Raw genomic sequence first — 24305 nt, 5'->3', positions numbered from 1 at the left:
GTGTGTGTGTGTGTGTGTGTGTGTGTGTGTAAAAGTGTACAGTGGTACCTCGGGTTACATACGCTTCAGGTTACATACGCTTCAGGTTACAGACTCCGCTAACCCAGAAATAGTACCTCAGGTTAAGAACTTTGCTTCAGGATGAGAACAGAAATTGTGCTCCAGTGGCATGGCGGCAGCGGGAGGCCCCATTAGCTAAAGTGGTTCTTCAGGTTAAGAACAGTTTCAGGTTAAGAACGGACCTCTGGATCGAATTAAGTACTTAACCCAAGGTACCACTGTAATTCCATGAAGCCCTGTGATCTCTAAACACTCATAGAAGTCAGTCACTGGAACCAATGGCAGGTTTACTTATAAGGAAGTATAGGAACCCTTCTAAACTTTACACCAGGGGTAGGCAACCTAAGGCCTCTGGGCCACAAGTGGCCCACAGGGGTCATTTAACCGGCCCCTGAGCTGCCCCCGAAATGAGCCGCCCACTCAGCGAGTCCCCACGCGTTGCGCTAAACCAGCGTGGTGCGGGGACTTGCTTCCACAGTGCCGGAAATCACATCTGCGTAGGTGCTGGAAATCATGGGTGCATGCGCAATCTGGCCCACGAAGGGATCTCTGCTGGAGTGAACTGGCCCAGGGGAGGCAAACCTTGCCAACCCCTGCTTTACCCAAAACAGGGTTGTAGAATTTTGGACTGTATTACCTCAGAGCACAGGAGGGGAGGACACAGTGTTTGTAAACGCCTCCACAAAAACAAAACGTGACAACCTCCACTCCCTGCACGTAGTAATCTAGCCCATCAGGAACAAAACTATGCTAAATCTTCCTCGCAGATGGGGTAGTTCATGGAGCTGGAGTGTGTTGTTTTTGGGGGAGGAAGCTCAACATCTCTGAGAATTCTACCACTTCACTTCAGTCTGACTTCCCATCCTGTGTTGTTGTTTGTTTTAAAACATAAGAACAGCACGTGCTTTGTTATGGAGGATGAAACTAGCTGGATCCTAGCTCTGTTTGCTGGGAAGCGTCACGGCAGGGCAACCGGTCGCTCTCACGCCCTCACTAAGGTCCATCCTATGCACGCATTCCCTCGGACAATAAACCTCGCTGAATTGGCCGGGCTAACTTATGACGCCGGCGACATCCGGAGAAATCTGCAGTGTTGGAACGATTGCTGCAACCCTGCAAATAAACAAGCCGGTGTGTGTGTCTCCTTTAATGGAGACAGGGACTACTGTTTCCAAGGAAAGCACGCGCATAGCATTTCCTTGTGTCGGCTGACTGACCTTCCCCCGCGACTGCTGGGTGCGGGGGCTCGATTCTGGGGATCGTGCGCTCGTTTCCGTGCGCTTCGAGAAACTGGCCCGCTGAGTTCAGCCCCAGGGCGTGTCCCGCCCTCAGATACTTGCCAATGCGCCTCGCCGTGCTTTGCATTGCGCCTTGAACCAGCCTGCGCCTGTCTCCCGGGTGCTTTATTGCCCCAGCAATAAAGGGGGTTGTAAAAGAGAGGGAGAGAGGGAGGGAGGAAGAGAGTACAGCCTGCCAGTTCAGAGTTTCTGCAGGTGCTTGACAATTGTGCTCAATTTGAGAGGGTGGGGTTAAAGAACAGATAAATTAATAGAGGAAAGCAAGCCCCTTTGCCAAAGATATTCAGAGAACTTGGCATCCGGACCCCTTTCTCACGACGGAGGGCTTCGCTGGCTTGCAGGGACCTAGACAGCGGGGCCCGATCCTGTCCGGGTTGACTTGGAAGCCAAGTCCTACAGCAATCCAGGGGGATGATTCCCAACTCAAGCTGCATAGGATCGCAGCGCTCAGGGATCAGCAGCACCTGTCGCAAAATGAGATGTACCCTAGGCCTGCCCTATAAGAATTCTTTTGGGGGGAGGAAGGGGTGCAACCAGCAACGAAGTCTGACTAACCACTGTTGCGTTCTTCGATAGGGTTGTTCCAGGACAGATCATCACATCTCAAATTTTTATTGAAATTGCTGTACTGTACCTTATGTGTCAAACGTCACTGGTTTGAATCAAAATGCCCTGTGCCGTATAGTTTTCGAGTTCTGGGGTGTTTGAAAATTAGGGAAATATATACATGCGTGACTGGCAGCTACTACAGGCATGGGTGCCTTCCGCTGGCAGCTGCTACAAGCACCGGATCCTGAGGGGCTTCATCCGCAGCATTGCTGGTCTTTTTGATTGGGCTTTTTAAAGCGAGGGATTAAAGGGAAGTCTTCAGGCCCACGCTTTCTGTTCAGGTCTTGCAGCAGGATCATAGACGTGTTAACACAACGAATTCAATGTGACTCACTCCCTAGTCCCTGTGTTTAGAATATGTAACCTAGAGGAGATCAGCACCGGTCTTAATTCAGCTTCCTTCCTTCGAATTAAGCCCCGCACCATACATAAGGGCAAGGGAGCTGCTTGACATTCTCTCTAGGTGCTGGTCTGTTGAAATTATGACCACGGAGTGGACCTTTCTCAAGAAGTGGCTGAGAAATCGGCCTCAATAGGGACTAGGAACCTAGGAGGCTATCTTAAGAGGCAATTTAGGGTTTCAGGAGACGCATTTCCTCAGATGCATCAGAACTGAACTCGGAACTTTTTCCATGCAAACTATACGTTCTACCATAAAGGCTTTGCCAATCCTAAAATGCCATATAGATTAGAGTGGCACCAAATCCTGCTATGTTGGTGGTGGGAATTGGGGACCTGTTTATGGATTCAGAAGGGGCAACAATTGAGGCAGGGTCTTCTCAGATGGTGCATTCTCCCCATATTTCCCGCCTCTACCCCCTAACCGGCTGTATTTCCCTCCAGTCGTTTATACATAATTAGGTGGGGAGGGGTGTTTGTGTGTTTCAACATTTCCCAAACGATTTAAGGTTTATATGAGCGCCCCTCACAAAACTGGACCATCAGAACATCCTCGGTTAACCTCTAGTGAAATTAGGAGTTTGGCTCTTTCTAAATCAAATGTAACTTTTCTAAAGACAATGACACTAGCGAGACTGGCTGTTGCTTAACTGCTGGAGATTAATTTCGCTTTAATTGCTAGTCTTATTTGACTGCTCCTCTGGTTATCCAGGACAGGGGGTCTGCAGACTTCAGGCTTGCGGGGAGGGGGATCTGCTTTGAGCTTATTGGTTTTGCTAGATCACTAAGATCCGCCTGGTGTCAAAAGCCAGATCCTTAAAAATTAAAGGACCCAGAGCCTACGGATTTGCTTCGAGTCCCACGAACTGACCGGAGCTCGCAGTCTTTCCAGGAGAGAGGGGGAAAGCCCGCTCTGGTTGCCCCAAGCCATTTAAAATCTGAGTGGGTGAAGTCTTTTAGCGGTTGATACAATCGGAAGTCCAAAATGTTTGCAAAGCAGCAGCTAGCTATAGAGCCAGGTCTACCTTGCGGACACTCTGAAGATATCTAATGAAGAGAAGGGGATACAAAATAGCATGATTAGACTCCATACAGGATCCCATGGAAGGCGGAAGTCAATTCCTTTGTGATCCATGGGACTTTATTGCCATTTAAACTGGGAGAAGAGGGAATGGGAATATGACCATTGATGTGAATGGGTATTTAGTTTGCTTCTGTGATGTGTGGTTTCTGTGCAGACCCACGTTTCTGAATCTACTTTCTAACGTTGTCCTTCCGGTGTGTGCGTGTGGGAAGGTTCATTTGCAGTCTACTTTTGAGGAGACCACGAAATCACGGGGTCCTCGTGAAAGGGGAAGGGAACTTTTCGAGAATTCCTTCCTGGCGCTAGCCTGTTGGTGTTCTCTGTGAAAACATGTCCTTTTAAATGCCTGTTCCCTTATTTAGGGGACAAAGGAAGGCTTCGCTAAATCCCGATGAATTGTCCTAAATTACCTTCTAACGCGACTGCTGCAACTAATATCCTCACAGTTCACGACACGTCCACATTGTGCGCTGGTTTCGTACGGCACGCTTTTTGCAGTCTTGCGTTCTCGCAGCCCGATCCTAGGCATGTTTGCTTACCAACAAGCCTCGGTGGGGTTTTAAGGCAAGCTGCACATGAGGCAAGCTGCACATAGGTTCGCGAGCTCCAGTTCCATGGGATCCGGCTGCGTTGGCACAGTTTAAGACGCTTCGGTTCGTGATTTGCAGACCAATGAAATAGTCCCCCGGGGAGATGGATTGCCAGTCTTAGGATCGGGATCTCATTCGGCCTCCTTGAAGCCCCCCCCCCCTCCGCCGGCATCCCCAACCATTAAATGACCATTCTACCGTGTAAACCTCGCTTAGAAATATATGGAAACTCGACCAGCTACATTCTAGTTAGAATTTAACCGAGTTGCAGAAAGAACTATAAATACGTTGGCCGCTGCTATCAGCACCCGGTGCTCGCTCCTTCCAGCATATCCCGGCAGTGTAGCCTTAAATTAAGATCTGCATTGTAATGTAAACAAACAGGTAAAGATGCAGCTGTCAGGAAGGCAGTGACGAGGCAAGCTTCACCTGTTGACTTTATACTTCCAGATCGTTCACTTTTCTTCTCTCCAGGAACTCTTTAATTTCACGAAGGAGGGGATACATTCGCAGCCTGGACCCCCGGACTCAATTCTGTCCAGGGGTTCATGGCTTTATTTAAAACCATACGGTTCTGTACAGTGAACAGAACCAAACCCGAGTATAGAAACCTATCCCACCGCCAGCAAAAGTCCTATTTCTCCCAAGGAAATCTATTGGCGCCGAAATCCTAAAATAGACTACCCTGCCACCGAAGTCCCATTCCTATTAGTACAAGGTTAGGATCGCTTCCTCTGGTTTCCCGTGATATGTTTTAGGCTTGGGATGGCAGAGCAGTAAGTAATGTCTCTGGGCATATGCAGAGTGCCTTCTCCGCCCCGCTGAGTAACGAAAGCCTCCCATCCTCTCCCTCTTGGCGGGATCCGGCTTTCAGGGTAAAAGGAAACGCTTGAAAAAGAGTATTTCTTTCTTAAACTAAATTTACCAGCGTCCCATCCCAAACAGCATTTCTTTAAAACGAACCATTCGGCGGATTTTCAAGTCTGTCACGCGTTAATTGCCAAGTGTCTGAACGAAACCCGGACATCATCTGCGAGGATTAACGGGGCTTCCTTTTTCTTCCTCAGAACATGAGCATGTGTTTAGGATCTCTGCCAATAGTGTCGCACAGCCTAGCCTAGAATTTGCTTTGCTGTCCTGTCCTCTGTGCGTTTACACGGGATTAAGACTCCGCGCACCCCCCCCCCCCGCGATCAAGGATACTTCCTACGGAATAGAATGGCAACCCGAGTTCCAGTGGGAATTTAACAGCGGCGTAAAGGGAAGGGGTTGCGGATCCGGCTGAAAAGAAGGCGCTTCCTTGTGGTGGCATCCAAATATCTCCTGACTTTTGCAGCCTCTCGTTTCACACGCAGCTGAATGCAGCGGCAAAGTTCTGGATCAAGGATTTAAGCAGTGAAAAGAGTCGAGCAGCCCTCTGCTTTTGTCCATCTTCCTAAAGTAGAAAAGCCTGTTTCAGGTTTAATTGTTGTTGAATGCCAGCCACGATTATCTTTTTAAAAAGAGAATCAAGACTCAACCACAACAGATCAAATAGCTGTTTACTGATGTGGTTCTGGTTTAATTCCGGCCACCATCCCGTAGGTAAGGCTCCTCCTGCATGTATTTGACACACACGAAAGAAAGGAGCAAGGCAGGCTTTATCTGAGGAGGTTGAGCTCCTCAAGCCTACACAGCACTCTCCAGATTTCAAGTGCAGAAAAAGCTGATGAGTTCTGTAAGATCGGAAAGCCTGCCTGTTGCCCTGCTCCAAAACAAGCTGGTCCTAGAGAACGCGGGGGGAAGCGGGGGAAGAACCGCAAGTACACACGCACACACATGCGGTTCTTTCCCCCTTCGCCTCCTTTCATTTGCGTGTGTGTGCGCGCGTGTCCTTCCTACCATGTTATTTTTTGGGGGGCAGCAAACGGCAATCTGAAAGAGTATGCATATAATAGGCCTCTAGATCTGCGCGGTTCTCCCCTTCCCTTGACAATCTGGCTAATAACTCTCTGCCCGAACAGGAAACTGCAATAAGCCTCCAGCTTGAGAGATCCACCGCCCGATCCTATGCAGAGTTAGGCGCGCAGAATCGCGCTGATTTCAATCGGTTTAGGCGCAGCCAGCTCTGCCTCGCCTGCTTCTTTTACATCCATTGCCTTGCTGGGACAGGGATCATGTTTAGCTTCCATTCCAACCTCAAAAGTCCTCCTCTTCCAAGAATACTTAGCTGAACATTCAGATCGTTTCACCGCTAAGGCTGTTACAGAATGCGCGCAATTAATATTCTAATCAGGGGGCATTTGGTCTTTGATAAAAGGCAATGGCTGCAACCCTCAAATTATGTACTGCACATCCGGGGTTAATGCATCTTTTGCGGCTGTAGCTCAATGACTAAGCACCGCACGCAGAAGGTCCCGGGTTCCAATCCTCGCATCTCCCGGTGGAGGTGGGGTTGATCCCTGCCTGAAACCCTGGAGAGCCACTGTCAGTCAGTGTGGACGGTACTGAGCTAAATAAACCAACGGTCAGACGCGGAATTAGAAAGCTTCCTATGTTCCTGGGCGAAGCGGAGCTTCTCAATGGAGGGCGAGTTTTATCTAGCAGGGAAGCCAGTACAGTATAGGCAGGAGAGGACGGGGCAATTGTTGGGTCAGAGTCAGACCCGAAGGCCTATAAATGCAAGAGATGGTTAGGAAAAGCACAAGAGAGAACAATATCCAGAGAGAGAGAGAGAGAACAAGGTCAGTCAGGCTGCAATCCTATGCGCACTCGCCTGGGAGTGAGCGCCATTGAATTAATTGGCACTGACTTCCGAGGAGGCCAGGCAGAATGAATAGAGGCCACTCCCAAGCGATGATGAATGAGGAGAGCAAGCTTGATGCTGCCAAATGTGCTTCCTCGGGCATCGTCTCTATTGAGGCCAAGTCTGGCACTATCAAATGTGGAAATGATTCCACCGCGACACTTCCAAGCTGCTTGCAGAATACCCGGGGAAATTGAAAAGCTCCTTTCCCTGAAAGTTACTTTTGTGAATTATTTGCGTCCGTTTATTCTACGGAGGCAGCTGAATTTGGCCTATCAAAATGGACGTGAGCGTGTATTAGCTTTGGAGTGAGACAGAATTCTTGAAAAGGCAGTAGACTTTTAGGTGGGGGTGGAGAGGTTCGTTTGAATCACAACCAATTCAGCCTAGGCGGAACACGGTTAGGTCCTACTCATTTGAAGACAATGTTTAAATCCGTGCTTAAACTTATTTCTCGAGGAGAAGGGTTCGCGTTTCCTTTTAATACAGCCCTCAACAGAGTAAGCGAAGTCAAAACAAGAAATGCAGCGCAGTGCAATCCTAGACATGTCTACTCAGCAGCCCTTCTGAAGTCACTGGGACTTACTCCCAGTAAGCAAGTACAGAATTGCAGCCTTACTGAGTTTAATGTAACTTTCTCCTTACCGAGCAATTCACTAAACCGCAGCCCCAAACAGATTTTACAGCAAAATTCTAACCATGTATCAACTCAGACGCAAGTCCTATTGACTTTAATGGGACTTTCCCCCAAGCATGTGGGGTTAGGATTGCAGTCTTGGATGCACGCTAGCTTTAGGTGGAGGCGAAATGAGCTGCTTTTCGTCAGCGACCTACGGCCCACTAAAGAATACGAATCGCAGGAAATCCATGTAAGTTCTGTGGCATTCATATTCTGGACACAAATGCTCAGGATCGCGCGCAGAGTCTGAAAACTGCCATCCTGCCCTTACTTGAGAGTAAGCAATATTGAGCGCAAGCGATCCTCAGTTGCCTCGCTAGTACTAAAACCTTGGTGCACTCCAGGAAACCTCATGCTGAGGAAGCATGCGCGGGATCCTGTAGGTGACAGGCGGTCGCTATCAGTTGCACTTCCCTCCCCGCCTTTATTTATGGCAATCCTTCGCATTCAAACCCGGGACCAGATCGCCTGGAACGAAACGGGTTTGCTTTCCCATAAACACACAGGAGATCGGGTTTAGGAGACAAGACGTAAAGGCTGCCTGGTACTCGAAACCCCTAACCTTTCAATTCCCTGGCTAATTCGCTGGTTGGGAGAATTGCACTCTGCATGCGCTCAGAGGCACGCTCGCCTCCTTTTTTTTCTTAATGCGCGTTCGGGCGCCGAGCTCTAGCGGTCAAGCCGGAAAGCTGCAGGGGACGGGCAAACCGGGCCCTGTCGTGCGACGAGGAAAGGTAGCCCTGCGGCGGCCGCTTTCAGTTTCCCTCAAGGCTCCTGGTTACTGTTTAACATCCCCACCCACGTTTCAGTTTGTTTAGTAAATCGATCTGATGCCGCTGGGGCTCCGTCTCTCGCCCCGTCGCCATTGCGCCAAAGTGAACAGATTCCCCTCCAAGGTATAGATCTCTGCTCGAAGGAGCTGGGCGAAGCGAAAAAAGCCCAAGCCCAAGAGGGGAGGAGGAGGAGGAGGAGGGAGACGAGAAAGTGGCGCGCTGGGGGCGGGAGGAGGCGTGGAGATGCTCGGCAACCGCCGCTAAGCTGACCCGCCCGAGGGCCAAGGAGCAACTCGACCCGGCAGGTAAGTTTCATTCGTGCCGCTGGCGCCTCCCGGCAGAGCGAGCGCGGCGCAGCGCCTCCCGCCTCGCACTGCCCTTCCTGGCCGGGACGAGACGAGGACAGCGCGCAGCCAAATTCCTCCGCGTGCTGAGGGCGAGCGGTGCCAAAGCAGAGGATGTGACCGAGAGAGCGAGAGAGCGAGCGAGCAATGGCTTCTGGAGATCTGGGGTTGTGTGTGTCACGTGCCCGCCTTGCCTGGTGGGCAAACCTGCACGCCCACCACGTGCCACCCCCTGAAAGAGCTTCGTATGGATGGGCTCTTGATTTGGGGAGGGGCAACTTCCCTTCCTTGCCCCCCACAAAGGGTAACTCCCCAGTTGCTATTCTGCTCTTGTTTTACTTGCCCAATTAACACTGAAATGATTTTTAAATTCACGACAGACTCTTTAAAAAGATAAAAAAGCGTGGACCTCCTGCAGCATGCAGAGTTTTTCTTTCATCCCACAATGACAAACCACACACACACAACTTCTGCTGGGTGGGCGCTGGGAGCACTCCAAAGAAACAGGTTTCCCCTCCCAGTGGCTCAGATAGTCAACAAAGAGGCGTGGCTGGAGACATTTCTTCCTTGTTGATCATGTGATTACAACACTGGAAGACAAACTCTGAGGACTTCTGATGGCAATCAGAGATTCCATACAGGTAGGGGGTCCACTATGGATGTGACAGAATTTGTATCTATAACAGATGCTGGGAGCAGGGGGGCGGGCTTCCAATCACAATCGAACAGGAGGACTTCAGGGTCCCAGTTACCCAGCAATGCACCATATTTTGGTTTTGTTTCCCACTGACAGCACACAACATTCTGTGGGTACTCGGTCTTCATTGGGCAGGATTGTTTTTTGGGGTGTGTGTGTGGTTCCCCCTCAGTTTAAGTAATAATAATAATTTATATGCCACCCATCTGAGTGAGTTGCCCAGCCACTCTGGGCAGCTTCCAACAAATCAAAACGTAGTAATACACCAAACATTAAAAACATTAAAAAAATTATCTCACCAGTGCAAACTTCAGGGTTGCTCTGAGCATAATGATAACCCAAAATGAGGCCTCTTGACACTCAATTCCTGAGTTCATTATTAGACGGAATGCTACCCATAATCTCCCTCGTTTTGAGGTGGAAGGTTTGCAGGAATAGGGATTTCTCCACTTCAGAGCTTACATTGTTTCATGTGGTAATAAGCATGCATGCAAGGCCACACGCCACTGTTGAACACAGTATTCCTAGCTAGCCTATTTTGTTTAAACAAGCTCCAATAGCTCTGTGCTGCCACATCTGGTTGGTTAGTTCAAAATCAATAAGTGAAATCCAACCCTCCTCCTCCTCAATGCATCTTTATCATATCTCTATCCTGCCTTTTTCCTCCAAGGAGGTCAAAGTGGCATACACTCACAATAGGTTCTTCCTTTTATCCTCACAACAACCCTGTGAGGTAGGTTGGGTTCAATGAGCTTCATTCCTGTGCAGGGATTGGGAACCTGACTCTATTAACCCCATCACAAGTACCGGGCCTTTATGCTTCCCCTATGGTAGCAGTCAGTGTAGTGGTTAGAGTGTTGGACTAGAACCAGACAGGCCAGGATTGAAATCTCCACTCGGCCATGAAGCTCATTGCATGACCCTGGGCCAGTCACTCTCAGACTAGCCTCCCTCACAGGGTTGCTGTGAGGATTAAATGGAGAAACAAAGAATTGTGTTTACCACCTTAAGCTTATTCAAGTAAAGGTAATAATAATAACAGCAACAAATGGATGGGACTTCTGCACCTTTAATAGCTGTGTTTGAGCAGAGTTTCAGCACAACTATTAAAGATGCAGAAACCCTGTTCTTCTGTTTTTCTTTTACCCAGCAACCCTATGCTGTACTCTTTTTCAGCCATGTTATTTCTTGGGTTGCTGGCCCCAACTTTCCTACCTTCTAGGACTGGTTTCTAGTTCTTAGCCAGCTCCACAAAGTCCTTAGGGCCTTGGTGTGGTTTTAATTCCAGCCAAAAACACAATTTCATCAGGCATGTGGTGCCATGTTGAGAAAGCTGAACCTGCTTTCCAGATCCCCTCTTTGACAAAACTGATTATGATGACCCAGAATTGGCTCACTGGTTGGCACAGAGTTAAACACCATAAGCAGTACCTAATAAATTACTGTGTGTCCTATGCACAACTGCATAGATGTATAACCATTCAGTTCAAGGGGGCTTATTCCAAGGTAAATGGGAATAGAATTGCGGCCCTAGATGCATTTTACAGCCTAATCCTGTGCACGGTTACTCAGAAATAAGCCATACTGTGTTCAACGGGGGTTTTCTGTTAGGGATGTGTGGATAGGATTATAGCCTTAAAGTATGATGTTTGCATTTTATGCAATATACACAAGGAGGAAAGAAAACCATGACAATGAAATATTCTGTTAAAGCCAGATACGGGGAGAGTATTGTGAACATTTTATTGATCATCCCTTTCTCTGTTTCTCTTCCGTGTGTGTGTGTGTGTGTGTGTGTGTGTGTAAAGGGAGTTAAGGTGGAAAGCGCTTAAAATGCTCTTTTGTAACCTGCTCCATACTTCCCATGATTCCTCTGTCGCTCTGCAGCTTTGAGGAAGGAAGAAAAAAACCCCACAGTTAAAAATGCTGTTTTCATTGCCTGGTACTCAATTCCCTGTCCCTTTCTTCCTGTCTCACAGATGCATGGCAGCTCTGCCTGAGGCTCACCTCATACACATTAAAAAAATCAGGTGTAGGACAAGATCCCAATGCAGTTGCCTTGTTCAGAATGTTGTCTTTCATTTTAGTGGCTCATGCAACTGGAGCACACACACAAAAAAACTTCTCACTCTTCCTCGTCTTTCTCAACTTTCCTTAAGTTTTATTGAAATAAATGCCATTTCCCTTTCACTGTTGGGTAAATGCAGAGTAGCTCGCCATTGGGTAAACGTTTTTTTCATTTCTGAGGCCACAGGGAAGAAGTCTGTTGTGGGAGGAAATCCTAGGTGGGGTGTGTGTCTAATGTAGAAGTTATCACCTTTGGGAAATCAGTTGTGAAATTCTAAGGCTGTGTACATAACATGCCTTTAAAACACATCACTTCCCTCAAAGACTCCTAGCCAAGGCTTTCTTTCAGTCGGAACGTGCCGGAACTTGGTTTCGGCACCTCTGAGGTGGGCACCATTCATGGGCGTAGCCAGGATTTTAGCTAGGGGAGGCAGGCCTTTTGTTGGGGGGGAGGCAGAACCTCAGTTAGCTATGTATTTTTATTAATTTGGGGGGGGGGCAGCTGCCCCCCTGCCCCCCTTCACTATTCACATGGCATCATTGCCATTATAAGAGTACAAGAGAGGCATTCATGGTGAGTTCCGGCACTTCTTTTTCTAGAAAAACAGCGCTCCTAGGAACCATAGTTTAAGGGCGCTGAAATTGCATCTCTGTGAGGGGGCAAACTGTGGTTCCCAGGATTCTTTGGGGGAAGCCATGTATTTGAATTGTGTCAGTAGGCATATCACACCTCAGTTTTTTGAAGTTAGTATTGCCCCGAAGCTCTGCATTAATAAAGTTGTATATTTGGGAAGCAGACTTCATATTCTTGGCCATCAGGTTAACAAGGATTCTCTTAAGGACAAGGTAGGCAAAATGCAGAAAAGGAGCAAAATAGATGGGAAAATTGTCCTACTCGTTTCCACCTGCCTGGTAGGAATCAGCAGCACTGTCACTAGGGTGGGTAATCCACTGCCTTGTGTCCCCCCTCCCACAACTCAGAATTTGTCTCTAAAATTGTATTGCAGACCACTGTTCTGGTTTTCTCCTTTGCAGTCCGCCACCTTTGTTTCTATAGGAGTGGTGTAGTGGATCAAAGTTTTAAATTGGGAAGTCCTAGGTAGCCTTAGTCAAGCCACTCACTTAGCCAGGGGTGGAGGAAGGGGGTGCTGTAGGTGCAGACCTCCCCGGGTGTTACCACTGGGTGTGTGTGTGTGATAAAATGCCGGACGGCAGTCACCGCGGGGCCTGCAGTGCGCCTAAGTGTTGGGAGAGGTGCGGTGGCTTTGGTGTGTGCAGGCTCCACGCTGCCCAAACAGTCCACCCACTGCCTCCCCCCTAGATGTAGAGCGGCTGAGTGGGAGGAGGCAGGCAAACTCCGGAGGCCCTGCTGTGTGTCCTGCCCCTAAGGGCAGCTTGCCCCGCCCTCACCCCTATGGACAGCTCGCCCCGCCCCTGGGCGCGTCACCCCAGGTGCCCAAGCGGCTTCCTCCGCCATTGCACTTAGCCTCTTGTCAGCTGCAATATGGGGGGTGGGCAATAACTCTGACTTACTTAACGGGGTTGTTGTAAAGCAGTGGTGATGGAGAACTCCTTCCATCCTGGATCTGCAGAGCCACAGGTTCCCCACCCTTGTTGTAAGGATCAAAATCAGATGAGGCATGTAAAGTGCTTTGAGCACTTGAAAGCACTATACCAAAGTATAAGAAGAATATTGCAGCTTCTGCAGGACAGAAGGAAGCAAAGCATTTGGAAGGCATTCAAAAACTCAACTCTTTTTGCACTTGGTTGCAAGTGAACAGAGTACCTGAAAGTGAATCTGCAAAATGTTGACTCTCTGTTTAGCTTAGTGACATGAAGTATGTATAAATATAACAGTGCTTTCTAGCAACACTTCTTTCCCTTTATCCTGTGCTTCCAGTATAGTTACATAAAATTACTTAGTTAATTGTTCGTTCCAGAATAGCAGAGAGATACTACTAAATATATGATGGTGCGCAGTACTGAAAATAAGTTATGTGTGGAAATCCTATGCAAACCTGCCTCTTCTTTGTATCTTATGCAAACAAAGAAACATTTGTATCTCCATAAGTTAAAAGTGGTTTGTACAGAAATAGTATCTTCTTCCACACAGTTTATCACATTATAGATAACAACTGAACTTACTTTTACTAGCTGATTAAATAGTTTTTACTCTGAAGTTAAGTCCTACTGAGTCTCATGGGGTATAGGCCTGTTAAGAACTCTTAGGATTTCAATTTTAGACTTGCAGGCAGCAAATCACATGATTTATCTAGCCACATAATAGCAAATGAAAGAGAGGAATTCAGATGACGTGAGCCTTGCTTCAAGATTCCCTGAGTCATTGATCTTAACTTTAATTTTTCAGTAGTATTAATGGTAATTTTATAGGAACATATACAATTGTATAAATGTGAAGATTAATTTCTTTTTGACGCCTTGTTTAACTGAACCAATCAGATGTACAAAACCCCTTTCTTGCATCCCAACTTGAGTTGAAAAGCAGGTTAAGAGATTCCCTATTACAGTGACGCTAAGCATGAAATGTAAGAAGGGTTGCATATCCTGCATCTGTTATACGGAACCAGTTCTTGTTGCTGCCTGATTTATTGTTTTTGATAGCTGCATTGTTCCAGTGCTTATGCAGAGCCCCATTGAAGGTAAGGAATGCTATTTTTTGGCGATAGATACAACTTATCACAAAGCTGAATTTTATAAGGTCTTTTATGAAACGGCATTCTCCTAGTAAATTATCTTGGTAGCACAGTGTGCAGCAACTTCCAGCAACGGAACACACATTGCACCCACTTTTATTTGCATTGCATCTTACTGAAGCTAAGACTGAAACGTGGTGCAAGCTTAGAGGGAATAAGTTCCGCTGAAGTTTGTAAGATTTAATTCTGGGCAAACAGACATTGGGTTGGACTGTGAATGTTTTATCATGGTAAATTAGAACAGATGTAATGGTGTAACTGAAATAATTGGCAAGGGGCTGAATCAAAAATAAAAATAGTGCTAAATTTTGGATCACTTTAGAGGTATTTTAAAATGTAATTCAGCAACTCTGATTGAATCAGGTTTTTCACTTTGCATTTTCATATATATTCATTCATATATATATATATATATATATATATATATATATATAAAAATTCAGGTTGGAATAACACGTATAATGTCAAAGCTGAAATCTATCAAACTGAAAGAGCTGGGCTACATTTTCAAACCTTTTCCAATTGTCAATTTAAGTTAATTGAAAGCGAAAGGTCTTGGTTTCAGGATTGGGCCATTTAAACACAGGCGTGCTGCTTTCATTTCATAGAAGGGCAATCTCCCTCCACACACGTATTTTTAAAAGGTTCATTCATAATTCTCCCTTCACACTTCTATTGGAAATGACAGAATTCATTATTTTTGAGCTTCGAACTATTTTCCTCCAACTTGGGTGATGAATTGTATGAGATTTACTTCACAACATGACATGGCAGCCCTTGAGATTTTAAAATACTATGGGCTAGCTGCCTGCCCTTTGTAACTCCTCGGGAGAAAGAGTGGAGGGAACTTTAGACCAGACTCCATGTCTCGCTACTCTGTAAGTAACAGGAACGGATTGCTATGTAGTGCTTGCAACAATTTTGGGGGCCTGAGGATCACTGGAGCTCTAATAGGAAACAAATAGCCTTTGAGAGACAAAGAAGCAGGCTCCCTTTTCCTGCTTTATCTCCAGGCACATAAACCAATTGGCTATCTTTGTTCCCCTTCCATATATTCTAAGCATATTCAATAACAGAAAAGCCTTGTTTATGATACGGCACCAGTTAAGAAATTATATGTATGCCTTTTACAGTGATCACATTTTCAGGCATTGTAATAAGTGTATGTCTTACTTTTTAAAAATGTGCATATCGCCTATTGTGCTAGTGTTAGTTTCACCAGTAAAGCTGAATGTGCCAGAATACAACAGGTGAAGTTTATCATCCAGGGTTGGTTCTGTCCACACTGTGCCATAAGCAACCATCATTGGGCAAAATCCAGAGAAAGTTATGCACTGAAACCCTTTTAATCCTTGTGAAATTTAGGATTGTGCCTCTGCATTTTATTTATTGTAGGATTTATATCTCCCTTTTCAACTCTCAGGGCCTCAGAGTGGCTTTACAAACTTTAAAATACAATTTTAATTTCTCACTCCTTCTCCTCTTCATTCTTAAGGTTATGGTGATAGAATCAACATTATTGTAAGCACTTGTGCATTAAAGAGCACAATAATAATAATAATAATAATAATAATAATTTATTTATACCCCTCCCATCTGGCTGGGCTTCCCCAGCCACTCTGGGCGGCTTCCAAAAAAATATTAAAATACTGTAATACATCAAACATTAAAAGCTTCCCTAAACAGGACTGCCTTCAGATGTCTTCTAAAAGTCTGGTAGTTGTTGTTCTCTTTGACATCTGGTGGGAGGGCGTTCCACAGGGAGGGCACCACTACCGAGAAGGCCCTCTGCTTGGTTCCCTGTAACTTGGCTTCTCGCAGTGAGGGAACCGCCAGAAGGCCCTCGGAGCTGGACCTCAGTGTCTGGGCTGAATGATGGTGGTGGAGACGCTCCTTCAGGTATACTGGACCGAGGCCGTTTAGGGCTTTAAAGTTCAGCACCAACACTTTGAATTGTGCTCGGAAACGTACTGGGAGCCAATGTAGGTCTTTCAAGCATGTGAATTTTTCACTGGTCGTTGGCAGTCATTGAGATTGGTAGGGCAGAAGGCAGAGAGACCAATAGTAGTGGAGCCAGAGCCATTAACAGTGAGAGCTTCTGCAGCTTCTGTATTTGGAAAGGGGTGGGGTGTAGACATTGTGCACCCTTCACAACTAGCAGAGCATCTTAGGAATGGATGAATCTCTCAATGTTGGCTTCTTTCAGTTTCTTATTTCCCCAGTTTCCAGATCTCCCCATTTCTGCATCAGTTTTCAATTTATTTGTTTTAAAATATCCTTATGAAAATCCATTCTGGATTTTTGTGCACATTTCTGTATGTAATTTTGCCTAACAGCATATTCTTGTGATATTCCCTTAATGCGTTTTGTATGTTACATTCACTAAAATATACATGTTTGCACACTTTCCTCCTTTTTACTTGCATTCCTCTTCACATTATTTGGCTGGACAACTGCATCACAAGTTTTAGAGAAGTATGAATTTCAAAGGATAGCTAGCTGCTGTTAAGTTCATATATTGTTTCAGGTAGTGCAAATTAGGTTTGCTTGCATTAAAATGCAAACCAAGCTCTCCCCATTCCTAAAGCACATGCTTCTTTTGTCTCACTCACTGGATCATCACCTTCTTGTGGTGAGTGGGAAAGTCTCACCTGAACAAGAACATTGAATACATGGAGTAGTCTTTGCTATCAAAAGCGATCTTGTGAAGCTCTTGTCAGAAGTCCCTACCGGCATTAATGAGCGACTTTCAACCCTTCGAATAAAACTCACCAAAAACCAACAGGCTACTATTTTAAGTGCTTGTGCACCAACACTGGATGCCATTGAAGACATTAAAGAATTTTTTTTATTCTCAGCTGGATGCCATCCTATCAGAGATGCCTAAGGAGGATAATATTATCCTCCTGGGTGATTTTAATGCAAGAGTTGGGTGAGATTTCAATCTGTGGAACTATTGGGAAAGAAGGAATTGGCAACAGTAACCAGAATAGAATCTTACTTTTGACTATATGTGCAGTGGACAACCTTGTTATTACCAACACACTCTTTCGACAAAAAGATAAATTTAAAACATCATGGGGGCACCCTCTGTTGAACCACTGACACCTGTTAGACTATGTAATTGTTTGAGTTGAAGATCGCTGTGATGTGCTCCTTACCAGAGCTATGACAAGTGCTGACGACTGCTGGACAGATCACAATCAATACGTTCCACAGTGGCTATCAAGATTATACCTCAATGCAGGCTTCAAGTAAGGAAACCAAGGTGCAAAATGAACACTCAAGCCCAGGGGTCAGCAAACTTTTTCAGCAGGGGGCCTGTCCACTGTCCCTCAGACCTTGTGGGGGGCCGGACTATATTTTGAAAAAAAAAAATGAACAAATTCCTATGCCCCACAAATAACCCAGAGATGCATTTTAAATAAAAGCACATGTTCTACTCATGTAAAAACACCAGACAGGCCCCACAAATAACCCAGAGATGCATTTTAAATAAAAGGACACATTCTACTCATGTAAAAACACGCTGATTCCTGGACCGCCCATGGGCCGGATTTAGAAGGCAATTGGGCCGGATCCAGCCCCCAGGCTTTAGTTTGCCTACCGATGCTCAAGTCCTTCAAGATCCCATTAAGCAGGATTGCTTCCAAATGACTCTTAAGGACCATCTGCTTTCAGAGTTCCCTGATAACACCGAGGAACACTGGACCAAGCTAAAAACATCCATTATGGCAAGCCTGCAAACAAACTATTGGATACTAAACCAAGAAACACCAGGACTGGTTTGATGAGAATGAAAGTGAGATTGAACGCATTCCTGACAATAAAAGAAAGGCCTTTCAGATCTGGCAAAGAGATAGAAACTTCACCACTAAGAAAGAAACATATGCCAATGCTAAGGCTGAGGTTCAAAGAAGAACCATAGAACCTGGTGAGTAAAAGCTCAAGGGATCCTGCACTTAACCAACACACTCCCAATTGAAGTGCAGAGTGTTTGAGGACCGGGGCATTTGCAGGGAAACCAAAATGCTTGTTTACAAAGCTATTGTACTACCGACCTTAATGTACGCTTGTGAAACGTGGACCACTTATAAGCACCATCTCTAACTCCTTGAAAGCTTCCATCAATTGTGTCTCTGAAAAATTCTACATATCACTTGGGAAGACAGGCAAACTAATGCCAATGTACTGGAAGAAGTAACAATTGGGGAACAGTGGCTTGTGAGCGCTCCAATTGGAGAACAGCCTTTTCCAAAGGTCTCATGGACTTTGAAGATGCTTGAACTCAGGATGAAAGGAAGAAACGTACTAAGAGGAAGGCGCATTTGGCAAACCCTCACCTTGATCAACTCCTGCCCAGAAACCTATGTCTTCATGTGTGGATCCAGAATTGGCCTCCACAGACACTTATGGACTCACTGTTAAGACCGTGTTCATGGAAGACAATCTAACTTGGCTATGACTGATTGCCAAAGAAGAAGCTTATTTTGGACCTGATCAAGGTCCCCATGATTACCATTAGTCTGTAAAATATAGAAAGAAAAGCTACTGTATGTTCCCTTCAAAGATTATTGCTGTGCTGCAGGAAGTTGGTTGTAAAGAGGATCTATGGGGAAGTTGCCTTTTAAGGACAGAATATAGAATAAAGTCCCAAGGAAAGCCAAAATATTGGGCTGTAGCCAATACTAGTCCTATGCAAAGGAGACCTATTGGAATTAACAAACATGACTAGCTTATCTCTTCAGTTCTACATTGAATATAATTTAGTTGGATAAAACCCTTTTTTAAAAAAGAGTGAAAAGCGGAGATATAATTTCCCTTCAGGTTCAGATGCATTTCTTTTGTCCTGTTGCCACCACCTGTTGTCAAACAGGTTTTGCAGGTTTTTGAAACAGTGCAGCAAAATATATTTGTCAGAGTGGTCATAGGATAAGGCTACATACTATGGATACTGAAATTTCTGTGATACTTTTCTCAAGAGCACTGAAGGTGGCATCTATTGTCCATCCTAATGTGGGCCATCCTATTTTTTATTTATTTTAAGTCTGGAAATTACTAGTTGACACTGTCCATTGCCTGCCCATTTATTGCTGGCAAGGCTTCCTTGTTTGTGAAATTTTATTCTTAAGGAAGCAGAGAGCCAGTTGAAATGCTGCACAGTATTTTGTATTAAATCACACTGAAGACATAGGCCTTGCATCTTGATCTGATTGCCAAATCTGCCAGTTCTTGTTCTCTTTGATGGTTTGAGGCAGGTAAAATGGTTAAAAGCAAATTTTGAAACGTGGGTGCTTTGTATCTTTTAGAAACTTGGCTGAGAGGCCCACAAATGGATCCCAACTTCTTGCAAAACTCAGTGTTGAATGTTTATGTTATGTTGTTCCATTGTTCTGTGCTGTTAAGCAGTTAGGAATCTGTCTAATCTTCTCTGGGCTCCAGTCCATCGGTAACTGGAATCAAAGAAGTGAAACTGACTAGTCTTTGTGACTGGGAACCTAAAACACACACACACACACACACGGGGGGGGGGAGGGAGGCAGGGAGGGACTAATAGTCCTGAAAAGTGAAAGCAACTAGACTACTCCATTGTCTAAATATCTATTCCCACACAGTCGTACCTTGGTTCTGGAATGCCTTGTGACTCGAACATTTTGGTTCCCGAATGCCACAAACCCGGAAGTGAGTGTTCCGGTTTGCGAACGTTTTTTAGAAGCTGAATGTCCAATGTGGCTTCTGAGGCTTCCGATTGAGTGCAGGAAGCTCCTGCAGCCACTTGAAAGCTGTACCTTGGTTTTCAAACATTTTCGGAAGTCGAACAGACTTCTGGAATGGATTCCATTCAAGAATCAATGTACGGCTGTATTATGTTTTGGACAGCAAAACATGCACTTGGGAAGTATCTAAATAGTCACCTTCTGGCTAGCATATCACAGAGAAATGGCTTTTTACCAACATTTATGATATTCTTATTTAATTCACTTTATTTACACACCTCTTTTCCACAGCAAGCTGTGCTCAAGCAACAGTGAGCTGTGGCCTTACAACAGATACCCATTTATTATCAGAATACATGGGAGAGAAACCAGTTAGCAAATGAAAAACAAAACAAAACCCAACAAACAGAATAGGTTCAGCATTACAAAGAAATAGCTAAGGCTTCACTTTCATTTTGCTCTGTACTTGTGTCTAAACAAACAAATGAGCATTACATGAGTAAATACAGTTCAGAGGAAGAAGAGACTTCTTGCTGGGCTAGGTGAGTCACAGCTGACTCCCTCCTTCCTCCTCCAGAGGGGGCCAACAGATCTCCAGAGGTTCTAGCTGCAAGACTGCAAGTGGAAGACTGGATAGAAGCATAAACTTTGGGATGGAGCTTCCCAGTGGTTTTAGCTGGATGAGAGGAGTGCACAGGTCCTTCTCTGGGAGCATCCCATAAGCAATCTGGTTGGGCACTGTGAGGTCAAGGATGCTGGCACCTTCTTGATCTCAGCAGGCAGGGAGTTCTAAAGTGTAGGTGCCACCACACTAAATGATCAAATTCTTACAAATGTGGCCTTATACTACCCCAGAGGACAGGTCTGGATCTAATGGACTTAAGGTACAAGAAGCAAGGCTTGGGTGTAATATTAGGCAAAATTTTTTGATGGTAAGAACACTTTGACAATAGAACCAAATACCCACCAGCATGGCTGAGGACTCTCCCTCCCTGGTGGTTTCTAAGCAGAAGCTGGGCAGCTATCTGTTAGTGATGTTTTCGCTCGTTTGATTTCCTGCTTCAAATAGGGGATGGACCACATGATCTATGAGCCACCCTCAATCTCTGGGTGCTTTTATGCTTCTAAGCAGTAACTGCTGTTGCTGCATCACTGCTGAAGCTGTCAAGGAAGAGGTTGTTGTCACAAATCCAAATTCAGCGCAAAATGATTGACTCGGATGCAGGAAGCAGTTTGTATTATAACGCTATCTGGTAGTTTCCAGCCCATTTCTAATTCTTCAACACTGACTTGTTAAAACAAGCCCCTTGTCTTTACACTCTCTGAAAGGAGTTGCATAACATCAATTTCCTACAGGAAGTTGTCCTTTCATCCATGACAACCCCTGCAGCATTATCTTAGTGTTTTCTGATGCAGCCCAGGAATGTGTGTGTCTCTCTGTGTATGTTATTTGAAGAATTTTGGATTATCCATAGCCGGACGGAAATCTGATGTGTGAGATGGGATTGTCAGTAGCCTATCTCCCCATGCTGATGAGAAGCATTTAATTCTGTTATTGGGATATGACATTCTAGATCACTGTTGAAAATCGATAAGCTGCTAAAGGGCAGCCTTACAGCTTGACCTAAATCCATTTAGAGCCACTTTATATACCTCATTAGTAATGTAATTTAAGGGTAAAATGCCTTACCCACATACTGTTATACAGTGTCATTAGTATGTTTATTTTTATTTTTCCCGTCACACAGCATCTTGATAACTGCGTATGTGCCTGGTGGTCTCTCGACGCACACATTTACAGAATAAATAGATCAGAGGTTTTCACATTGTGGTCCAGAAAGCTTTTCCGGGTGGTTTGCAAACAACTGATGGATGACTTGATGGTATATCGTCTTCCTTATTTACAGAGGCTAAATTGTATTAGCAGAAACTAAAAACCCATTTAAATATTTCTCCCCTCATATTATCCATGTGAGTAATTGCTGTAATTTCAAAATGATCTTATGCACTTTTGGGAGGGCGGAGTGAGCTTGTGCAGGAATGCCTGTCTAGCAAATAATTCATGGCACAGGCTAGTACAATGCAGAGAAACCTTTACAAACTCGGAACATTTGAAATGTCTTGACATCAAATGTAAAACAAAGTTTCTAATGAGTTTACTGAGAATTCTGCTAAGAATAATCATCCTATCAAGTATGAACAATTGGTAATGATCACTGTGTGTGTGTGTTCCTACAAGCAATTATTTTTATTAAACTTCTAATAGATAATGCTTGTTTGTTTCGGTTTTCATTAGTAAAACTATCCCAAGCCTCGCTCAGTTATTCATTTATGCAGCGATGGATTCTGTAAAGGCAGGAAATTGGCACAAAACAATTTCTCAGACAACCCAACACTTTCTTTACCCTAAACTCAGAGAGTAGTGCTTTAAAGGTGATCAAAGGACATTCCTTTGTACAGTAAGTCTGGTGTGCCATTTGTAAATAGCTTCAGGAAACCTTTAGAAGAGAAAAGAAACAAAGGCAACGTTTTTTCCATGGAGAAAGGAACGGCTGTTGTGTTCATCCAATCTGTAGTGAAAGGACTTAGTGGGACTCCGGGGTTATGTGAGAGACTACAGGCTAAGGAGGTGCAATGACTTTTCCTTTTACAGTAAGGATTCTGAAGTCTCATCACAGGCAGAACCATGTGAGATTTGGACCCTGTGCTGCCTGTTCTTTTTTATGGCCCCTCATAGAGCTAAAAAGGGAGGGAAGAGAGTGTTATGCTAGAGGTGGCAATGGGAGCTGCCCCTGCCTAGGAGAATAGATGAGGAAGGAAGATTCCAGTTGGGACTGCACTAGGGGCAAAGGGGTAGAGCCCACTTCTCCCATTTCCTGGCTACTGAATATTTTATTAGAATTTCAACTATGCAAGAGCAAAACATCTGACAAGTGTCACATGTAGTTTGACCCTAATGAGGACATCTTTACTGGACCTGCAGACATCAAGGGGGAAGCTATAGATAAGACTTGGGAGAGGCTGGGATATTATTATTATTATTTATAAATAAATAAATCTTTTTACTGAAACAAGACTTGAGTGGGACTGGGAGATTTCTTTTTATTATTCATTTCATTTATTTAGAAAAATAAATTCTAGACTGCTTATTATTGAAACAATCTATAAGCAGCGCGTGTCAAAAGACTATGAAATTGCCAGTATAAAATTTATAATATGAATAAAAACAGCATCAAGCTGTACAAAAGGTACAGGGCCCAGCATTACAGTGCTGGGAAAGCTCAAGCACCAAGGTATGTCTTCAGGAGATGTCTAACATACACATAACTGACGACACTTTCCCTAAGGGAGAATATTTGTGTGTGTATGTGTGTAGATAGATAGATAGATAGATAGATAGATAGATAGATAGATAGATAGATGATAGATAGATAGATAGATAGATAAAACATGTTTGAGTATTTAGTAGAACGTTACTGTGTTTAGCTGTGTGCTGAGTTAACAACCAACACACACATAAGCATGTACACACACACACACACAACCTTTCTTGGAAGATCTTATTTTGTTTAATCCTTTTGTTGTTAACTCTGCAGCAGCAGAAGTAGCCGCCTCTTCAAGCTCAGGTCTGTTGATGAATAAAAAAGAATTTGCCGAACCTGTGAGAATGGGACTCATAGGATTGGTTGTGGTCCACTTTCTCCCCCCCCCATTGCTTTCTCTCCCCCCTCCCTGCTTCTTTTCATTTTGTTTGAGATTGAATTTGAGAAAGAGCTTTGTTCCAGACAGTTGCTTATGGCAGTGGGTTGAGATGAGATTTCGTTGAATCATAGAACTAATACACAAACAGAAAATATGTGAAAATTGAAATGACAAGGTAGAGTAGCTTGTTTGTTGAGGTAGATAAAATAACTAGGTTTGCAGGGAAATGAGAGGAGGTATGTGTGCTTGTGTGTAAGAGAGATAGATATCCAAACTGGATTTAACCTGAGCCAGGGTTTGTTCTTCATATGCTTATATTCTCCAAACAGCAAACAGGCACAAGGGATTATTTTGCCTCAGACAGACAAAGGTGTTGCTAATTTCCCACTCCTCAATTGGCTACTTCTCTCTTCCTGGTTATTTCCCCCCTTGTTTTTCTGTGACATTAGCTCTCTGTGAGGATCTTCTCGACGACAGGGTGGAAACTGGTGCAGAACCCAGCAGCCATGGTACTGGTAGGTCCCACTGGCTGGACACACATTACACCTGTCTTGAAAGAACTACGCTGGTTCTTGAAAGAACTACACTGGGCCTATTTTAAGATACTTCTGTCAACCTATAAAGCCCTAAATGGTTTGGTATCCCTGTTGGTGCTTGCCAGGGCTTATGGGAATTGTAGTCCCAAGCATCTGGAGGGCATCATGTTAACAAAAGCTAGGCAAGCATACTATATTAAGCTTCCCAAAGAGGTGGCGTGTTGATGTGTCATTTATATACGATTCAGCTT

The 24305-nt window shown here is 44.8% G+C and overlaps 1 protein-coding gene across 2 annotated transcripts in view; it reads left to right on the top strand.

Moving 5' to 3' along the window:
* The first annotated feature begins 8416 nt into the window (after nucleotides 1-8416).
* HNF4G (hepatocyte nuclear factor 4 gamma) overlaps nucleotides 8417-24305 on the top strand; it is a 57504-nt gene continuing 41615 nt past the window's right edge. The window contains exon 1 of one of the 2 annotated variants that reach the window (XM_081874484.1): nucleotides 8417-8582. The gene's annotated coding sequence lies outside the window, so the exon portion shown is untranslated. The remainder of the gene's footprint in view (nucleotides 8583-24305) is intronic. The other variant, XM_081874483.1, reaches the window with a different exon arrangement.

This window comes from Podarcis erhardii (genome assembly GCF_964252035.2).
Source record: "Podarcis erhardii genome assembly, chromosome: 8".
NCBI classification, from domain to species: Eukaryota; Metazoa; Chordata; class Lepidosauria; order Squamata; family Lacertidae; genus Podarcis; species Podarcis erhardii.
Note: the sequence above shows the minus strand (reverse complement) of the source record. Positions and strands in the feature narration are given on the sequence as shown.